Below are 9,545 nucleotides of genomic sequence, written 5' to 3'. Positions count from 1 at the left end.
GCTCTAGCGAGAACCTCCTGTCTTTCCATCAAATCAGTAATGGTGATATGGGATCGGTTTCCTCTGGCTCCCCCAGTTTCTCGTCCTGAGGGTGGAGTAGCAGCGACTCTGGTGACGGTTGGCGGTGTCACACTTGAAAAAATGTTTGGGGTGGCGGAAGCGGCCCTGGCTCTGGTGATCGGAGGTGTAGTGCCTGAAGGAACATTTTCCGCGCCGCTGGTGTTGATAGGTGGTGTATTAATGCCACTGGAAGGAACGTTAATACCGAGTGTATTTTGAGCGCTAGTGTTTTCAGGGTTTGTTGCTGATCCGGACCTGAGTTCTACCATCTTGAGATCGGGATTGAAAAATGAAATTGGAAATTGGAAATTGATATTGCAACCGAGAGATTAATCTCCCACTGTGGTCGCCAATTGTTTGAGGGTGAAAACTAGAGCTGTCAATTTATAACCCGGCCCGCGGGTTGACCCTAACCCGGCTTTTCAACCCGGCTCGGCTTGACTTGTTGCCTAAATGGGCCGGGTTAGGGTTGGCATATATAGCCCTAACAGAAAACAAGCTGGGCTAGGGTCAACCCGCGGGTTACCATCCAACCCGTTGAATTATATTACCTTGACGAAATATAGAAAACCTAGACCTGATTAGACCTTATTCTCGTTGATTTCTTATTTTCAAGATGTTAATCATATGTATGTACATCTAAACCTTTATTAACTTTTAAGTATACACAAACAAGTGGTAAAAAACATAGATTTATCAAATAAGATGAACAATAGAACCAGTCCATAAATTTGAAGATTTAGTTAATACCCATTCTTTTAATCCATACAAATCAAGCAACCATAATATTAATCAAAGAAAGAGAGCAACAAACATGTAAGGAGAGGAATGTAGGATGGATATGTTTTATGTACGATTTTTACCATACAAATCATAATCAACTGATTCAATAAATAACAAAAAAATAATCAACTGATTGTGAACAGCTTCCTAGAAAAATCTAGGTCTAACAACAAAGAAGCAAAATGAAAGGCGAGAGGATAGAGAGGTTGTATCATAATTAAATCCTGATCTAAAGAGGTAGAGAAGCAAGTAAGGAAAAATGAAAAAAAGAGGAAGGAGGACGAAGGAGATGCAGCAGCCTAGGAAGGGAAGAGACGATGATGCGGAGAAGAAACGAGAAATGTAGTTGGGCGTAGGGTTTTTATTTTAGGTGAAAAAGATACTATGTAAACCATGTACTTACGAGATAAAGTTAAAGGTGCTCCCGTAGCCCAGTGGTCAAAATGCTAAGTGAGAACTTGGTAGAGATAGGTTCGATTCTCAGTAACATCAGAATTTTTATTTTTTTTATTTAAATAAATAACATTGACCAGCCAACCCGTCAACCCGTAGGGCTGACCCGCTTAGGGTTAGGGTTGGGATTTTTGGCTTGTACATGAATAGTACTAGGGATAGGGTTGACCCTAACCCGTCCATGGCTTGGCAAGCTAGGGTCGGGTTGACCCTAGCTTGCCCCGTTGACAGCTCTAGTGAAAACTGCTTCTGCCGGTTTTGGTAATTTTGTATGGATGAGAAACGAGTCTAAACCCTAAACAATGCACTGCATGGTGATGAGTGCCAAATATTGTATATATTTATCCCTTTTTGTTGGCATTTAACTCATCTTTTGTGCATTAATTCTACATTTTATCCCATATTCTGTATTTTCATTGTTTTCAAGAATGAATATTTTTCTTACTTAATTTTGCATTTTTAGGTAATAAATAAAGTTTGGATGAATAGCAGAGCGGAAAAGAGCAGAAAAGTAGTGAAAAGCCGGGAGGAATTACACAAGGAAGCCGCGAAGAATGTTGTGCACAAGACCAAAAGGCTAGAAGTGGGCTTGAAGAAGAAGAATTGTCCTTAAAGAAGATATGGGCTTGGCATACCCAAGGCCCAAAACCCTTACCCAAACCCATTTTCTATATCCAAACTCGCCTCCATTCTCAGCCGTTAGATCGGATCCATCTCATCATCCAATGGTCGCTTCTTCATCGTTCATCAAAATCTGAAGTCCCTGCAAAACACCATAGTACCTAAATTCCAAGCCTTCAGATTAGATCACATTTAGATCCTACGGTCGCTTCTTTGCCTGCGCATCAAACCTCGATACTTCCGCTTAACACTACAACACCTAACTCCATCTGGTGTCGTTAATTTTGTTGTATCTCATAATCCAACGGTCGCCACATACCTCTCCATCGTAGCCGTTCGATTCAATCTATATGGGATCATCCATCGCTCCTTGTCGCAGATCATCAAACTCCGCTGAACCTGCTTCACACCCTAGCAACCGAACACCTACACCCCAAACAAACAGACCCTAATCCCATTTCTATCGAGTTCTTCCCCTTCTTCCCAAAAATTTGCAGAGCTCTGCAACTCCATCACCACCATCTCTTCCATCTCCACCTCGAACACCACCACTACCACCTTCCCCCGACAAACTCAGGAGTCAATCACCACCCTTGTCTCTCCCTTTCTCGTCTGTAGCATCGAGTCCTGATGCTGCAAACTCGACAGTGAGAGAAGCTAGGGTTCACAGACGTCTAGGGCTAGGCCAACAGCGCAACAAGAGCTAGAGGAGGAGCAGTAGAACATCAACAGGGCATGGGTCGAGCAGAATTCACACATGGGTATGTCGAATTTGATTTTCCCCAAAAGTTAGGGTTTGCAATTTAGGGTTTGGTGAAATTTTGTAATTTGTGGTAAGCTATAAAAGGGAAGTGATGTAGGATGTTAAAGGGTGTTCTTGGTTAGCCGAGACACCCCCTAATTGGGTTAATTTAATTTAATTTCACTGTTAATTTTTAGGGTTCTTGTTTTGCAATTTTCATTCACTGTTTAGTAGTTAAATGTGTGTTGTTCCTGTTAAATGTGTGTTGTTTAAATGTGTGTTGTTTAAATGTGTTGTTTAAATGTGTGTTACTGTTTTGCCATTGTAGTTTAAATGTGTGTTGTTCCTGTTAATCATGTTTAGTTCCATTGTAGTGTTAATTATGTTCTGAGTTCACTGTTGAGGCTCAGATGAAACCTTAGTGCACTAATGAATGATGAATTGCTAGGAAGGCCTGTTTTGCTTGAGTAATGGGAAGAAGTTGGTGCTCTGATATGCCTGTGATTGATTGTTCTGTCAAAAGACAGTCAATGCTAGGGGCAAATCAGTGAGAAAGCTGATTCTCTTCCCATTCTAGTTGGATGCTTAAGTTTTTGCATTGTTTAGCTAGGACACAAGGTGGATTCTAAGCCTTAGCTTAGCCACAACTGCAACCTCCTCTCTGCCCTTGGCTCATAGCCTTGGTTTACTTCAATACCATTGCTTCACATCATCTTCACTGCCACCTTTCTTTTACCACTTTCTTTTGTAACTTACTTTGCTTCGTTGGCACTTTGCCACTGTTAACAATCACCATTTCACTGCCATTGTATATGCTTCCATTGTTTCATTGTCTTTACCACTGTCACTTTAGTGTTTTTGTCTCACTGTTTTCTTATTCACTTCATCTGTTTTCTTTCTCTGTTTCTTTTCTGTTTTCATTTCACTGTCACTCTTTGATACACTATATCTTTGTTACTCTTCACTACTGTTTCTTTACCTTCACTGTTCTTTCTTTGCCATTGTTTTTTTTGTCCTTCCTGGTTTGTTCTCTGTTTCTTTGTCATTGTAGACTGTTAGGTTAAGGTCAAAAGCCCATCTCATTGCTAGGGTGAAGCAAAAGCCCAGACCACTGTTAGGGTGCCCAAGGCTCAGTTCAGTCCATCTGTAGTCCAAAGGCCCAAAGCCCAGTTCATTCTTATAGAATAAAGCCAAAGCACAAACTCAATCAAGAGCCCAGTGCACTTCAAAACCAAAGCCAAGCCCACTGTGCCTAGAAGTTACCAAAGCCCAATAGCAACTTAGAAGCCCAAAATAGCTACACACTCCAAACACCCCCAGTCTCTGTGGATCGAACCGTACTTGCACGAGCTACAACTGACGACCGTGCACTTGCGGTATTACTATAGGCCCGTTTCATTTCGCTTCAATTTTATACGCTTTCCCGGGCCCACCAAGTTTTTGGCACCGCTGCCGGGGATTGGTGCTGTGTTTTTCTTGTAGTTTTTTTAGCTATTTTTGCATTTCACTGCATAGCATTTGCATCTGCTTCACTTCATTTGATGTTGGGCCTGCTGTTCTGAACCAGTTTTTCCTCTGCTGGGACGCCACCAAGGAAAAGAACCAAAGCCCAACTGGGTTTTTGCAACAATATCAGAGCAGCTGGGCTGTGCTTAAAAGGTAACCCATTTAAGAGAACCCGAACTGTGGGCTTCCATTTTTAATTTGTGGGCTTGTAATAATTTTTGTTTTTCTTTATTTTTTATTTGGGCTTGTAATAATTTTTCTTTTTCTTATTTTTCTTTCTTTTATGGGATTGTAATTATTATTGTTGTTTTTATTTTCTTTTATGGGTTGTGCTAATTTATGCTAGGCTAAGTGTAAAAAAAAAAAAAAAAAAAAATTTGCTCCTTATTTCAAAAACCAAAATTTTCCCAAAAATCCAAACCCATTAAAACCAAATATTTTTCCCAAAAATCCAAACCCATTAAAACCAAATAGTGGGCTTTGTGTCTTTTCAATATGGGCCAACCTAGTGCTCTCCATGAATACATGTATCCCACAATAAAAATTCCATTATCATGTATTGTATTACCTCAAACCAATACCCCTTTTAAAATAAATGCAAGCATGATACAAATACTTCCTATATTTCGAGGGTTCGATTCTGAGAACCCCTATACTCATGTAAGAGAGTTTGAACAAATTTGTCGGACTATGCAACCTGATCATATGTCCGAAGACTCTTTGAAATTGCGTTTGTTTACATTTTCTCTAAAGGAAAGGGCCAAAACATGGTTTTACGGTTTGAGACCACAATCAATCACCACTTGGGACAACTCACAATCTTTTCAAAATTTTTTCCACATCATAGGACCATCGCTATTCGTCAAATATCAATTGTTTTGTCCATTGGATGAGGAAACTGTTTTTGACTATTTTGAACGTTTTAATGATTTGTTGAGCGAATGTCCACACCATGGATTTGAGAAGTGGAGACTTGTCGCTATCCTCTATGAGGGACTAGACTTTAAATCTCGAGCCATGGTTGAGTGTATGTGTAATGGTGAATTTCTTGATAAAACTGTGGATGATGCATGGAAATTTTTAGCTGAGATTGCAGAGAAAACCCGTCACTGGGAGTCCATTAGGGAAACTGAGACACTGTCACATGATATTGGTGGTAATGAATTGAACTTTGGAAATAGCATGTCTAGTCCTTCTCATGTGTATGATATTGAATATGAACCTAATCTAGAGGAACATGAGTTGACTAATGACACCACAACTGCTAATAGGGACAAGTATGCATATTACTATGATGATGATGATGATGATGTTATGTTAGAAGAAATGTCTATGCTGAAAATGTTATGGAACCTTTGGGTTCAAATACATTAGGCTTTCTGCCTCGACCTTCATGAATGATGTTTCTTCTAGTATTCCATATACATGTGATGTTGATACTGATTTTGAGCATGTGCATCTGTCCTATGAAGATGACTTAGGTAATATAGAATCTTCTGTTGACACTAATATGCATGAAAATATAATTGTTGTGTCTGATTCTCTACCTGGGTCACGTTGTGATGTTTCCACTGATTTGCCGATGCATGAGAATAATTCTTCTGATGATGTTGATGATTCTGATTTGTGTGAGCATGGTAAGCATGTTGTGACACGTGTAGAAGACTTAGGAGATGTTGATGTGATTAGTAATGATGTGCCTATCGTCCTACATAAGTCACAATCTGATGGCCTTCCACCCAACCTAGATTTGGTTTGTACCCATATTGTCAAACCGACTTTTCTGAGAGTCCCTAATCTAGGTTTGGAACTGTGTGCTTCCCAAGTCCTCTTGGACTATTTTGCATCTAAGTATAATACATTTGAGGAACCACAGTTGGAATTAGCATGTGCCCGTCCCTAGCACAGTTCATTTGAGTTAGACCTTGTGCATGATGAACCCCCAAAACTGCGAGATTTTGTTTCCAAAATTTTATCCGTTGAAAAATCCAGGTTTGGGGGTAGCTCATTTTGTTTCACAGCTTCACTTGCATGCCTATCATATTATTATTGTGTGAAGCTGTTGAAACCTCTACACTTTGTCTTTTGGGTTGATCCTCAACTCTTTAGATTGTTAGTGTATGGTGAATTTTTGTATATAATCCAGTAGATAAAATTTCTTAAAAACCCTTTTGTTCCTTTTGTATATATTTTGCTAATCCAATATGATCTCGGCTGACATATGTTGGATTCTTGCCTTGAATAACGGAGTTCTAATATTGCTTTCGCCGAAATCGGGTATTCTCTTTCCTTTTTCTCTACTCAACATGATCCTCTTCATATGTTGTATTATAATTTTGTTCATATTTTGAAACATTGAGGACAATGTTTAGTTTAGGTTTGGGGGTGAAAAGTAGATACTTTGATAAATGCCATAATTGAAAAAAGAACTCTTCTTTTTGAAAAAATAAAAATTAAAAAAAAAAAAAAAAAAAAAAAAAAAAAAAAAAAAATGGAGCTCATTTACCTTGAAATGTTGACTCTTGTGCAAATATGTAATTATTAGGAGTCTTAGTCTAGATATTTAGGCACCCTGATTCTAGCACAATTCACATAGTGATAAGAAATTTGCACGCGCACGATCTACCAATACATGTATGGCCTCGATCTTCAAGGTGTTTGATAGGAAGTCACGATTGCCAATCACTTTAGAATACTGAACGAAACTTGACTAGCTTGTTCTTTGGTTGGTTGGGATAGAAGGTGGAGGTTACATTAAGAAAGACAACCATCGAATTTAACTGGGTGCATCAAAAAGGGCTACCTCTTGCAAAGTGTCATGTAATCTTTTGTTTCCTTTTGTATATGTATCAAAAGTGTTTCTTTATCAATGTAAAAAAAAAAAAAAAAAAAAAAAAAAAAAATCAAAAAAAAATAAAAAAAAAATAAAAAATCAATCAAGTATTTTCAATTCCATCTCTCTTGTTCCAAAAATAAAAGAGAGTAGTCAATGTAAATAAGAGTCATGTAAAGAGTCATTTTGTTGTTTCATTGTAATAAGCAAGGAGGGTGTATGCCATTGATGTACAACGCGAGTAATTGTGAAATACCTCCAACTCATTCACAATTCTCGTAAAGTCCGGACAGCTAGCTAGATTTCGACCTTGGTTCTTAGCCTGAGAAACTATCTCTTGGTGATTAGTAGTCATAACTTCAGATCTTTCTTTACACATGTGTAGATACACTTTACACTCTTATCACATGTTTTTTGTTATCAGTGCTAGGATTGTGCCTTGATAGCTAGATTGACATCTCCATTTTGCTGTGAGCTTAACTGACTTGCACATGTCACATTTGATGGAATCTGAGCTTATATTTTGACCTAGAACTTTGTAGGTACGTTCTAAGCAAACCTTCACGAGACTTCACTCGTCCACTAGGGACACTTAGTGGTTTAAAAGGCTTAGTGCATACGCTAAATGCATTCGAGAGACCAGCGACAGTGGTATAGGTAGGATTTCCTTAGTTTTGTTTTACTTGAGGACAAGTAAAATTCAGGTTTGGGGGTATTTGATGAGTGCCAAATATGTATATATTTATCCCTTTTTGTTGGCATTTAACTCATCTTTTGTGCATTAATTCTACATTTTATCCCATATTCTGTATTTTCATTGTTTTCAAGAATAAATATTTTCTTACTTAATTTTGCATTTTTAGGTAATAAATAAAGTTTGGATGAATAGCAGAGCGGAAAAGAGCAGAAAAGTAGTGAAAAGCCGGGAGGAATTACACAAGGAAGCCGCGAAGAATGTTGTGCACAAGACCAAAAGGCTAGAAGTGGGCTTGAAGAAGAAGAATTGTCCTTAAAGAAGATATGGGCTTGGCATACCCAAGGCCCAAAACCCTTACCCAAACCCATTTTCTATATCCAACCCGCCTCCATTCTCAGCCGTTAGATCGGATCCATCTCATCATCCAATGGTCGCTTCTTCATCGTTCATCAAAATCTGAAGTCCCTGCAAAACACCATAGTACCTAAATTCCAAGCCTTCAGATTAGATCACATTTAGATCCTACGGTCGCTTCTTTGCCTGCGCATCAAACCTCGATACTTCCGCTTAACACTACAACACCTAACTCCATCTGGTGTCGTTAATTTTGTTGTATCTCATAATCCAACGGTCGCCACATACCTCTCCATCGTAGCCGTTCGATTCAATCTATATGGGATCATCCATCGCTCCTTGTCGCAGATCATCAAACTCCGCTGAACCTGCTTCACACCCTAGCAACCGAACACCTACACCCCAAACAAACAGACCCTAATCCCATTTTCATCGAGTTCTTCCCCTTCTTCCCAAAAATTTGCAGAGCTCTGCAACTCCATCACCACCATCTCTTCCATCTCCACCTCGAACACCACCACTACCACCTTCCCCCGACAAACTCAGGAGTCAATCACCACCCTTGTCTCTCCCTTTCTCGTCTGTAGCATCGAGTCCTGATGCTGCAAATTCGACAGTGAGAGAAGCTAGGGTTCACAGACGTCTAGGGCTAGGCCAACATCGCAACAAGAGCTAGAGGATGAGCAGTAGAACATCAACAGGGCATGGGTCGAGCAGAATTCACACATGGGTATGTCGAATTTGATTTTCCCCAAAAGTTAGGGTTTGCAATTTAGGGTTTGGTGAAATTTTGTAATTTGTGGTAAGCTATAAAAGGGAAGTGATGTAGGATGTTAAAGGGTGTTCTTGGTTAGCCGAGACACCCCCTAATTGGGTTAATTTAATTTAATTTCACTGTTAATTTTTAGGGTTCTTGTTTTGCAATTTTCATTCACTGTTTAGTAGTTAAATGTGTGTTGTTCCTGTTAAATGTGTGTTGTTTAAATGTGTTGTTTAAATGTGTGTTACTGTTTTGCCATTGTAGTTTAAATGTGTGTTGTTCCTGTTAATCATGTTTAGTTCCATTGTAGTGTTAATTATGTTCTGAGTTCACTGTTGAGGCTCAGATGAAACCTTAGTGCACTAATGAATGATGAATTGCTAGGAAGGCCTGTTTTGCTTGAGTAATGGGAAGAAGTTGGTGCTCTGATATGCCTGTGATTGATTGTTCTGTCAAAAGACAGTCAATGCTAGGGGCAAATCAGTGAGCAAGCTGATTCTCTTCCCATTCTAGTTGGATGCTTAAGTTTTTGCATTGTTTAGCTAGGACACAAGGTGGATTCTAAGCCTTAGCTTAGCCACAACTGCAACCTCCTCTCTGCCCTTGGCTCATAGCCTTGGTTTACTTCAATACCATTGCTTCACATCATCTTCACTGCCACCTTTCTTTTACCACTTTCTTTTGTAACTTACTTTGCTTCGTTGGCACTTTGCCACTGTTAACAATCACCATTTCA

Source organism: Papaver somniferum, chromosome 5 (assembly GCF_003573695.1).
Source record: "Papaver somniferum cultivar HN1 chromosome 5, ASM357369v1, whole genome shotgun sequence".
NCBI classification, from domain to species: Eukaryota; Viridiplantae; Streptophyta; class Magnoliopsida; order Ranunculales; family Papaveraceae; genus Papaver; species Papaver somniferum.
Note: the sequence above shows the minus strand (reverse complement) of the source record.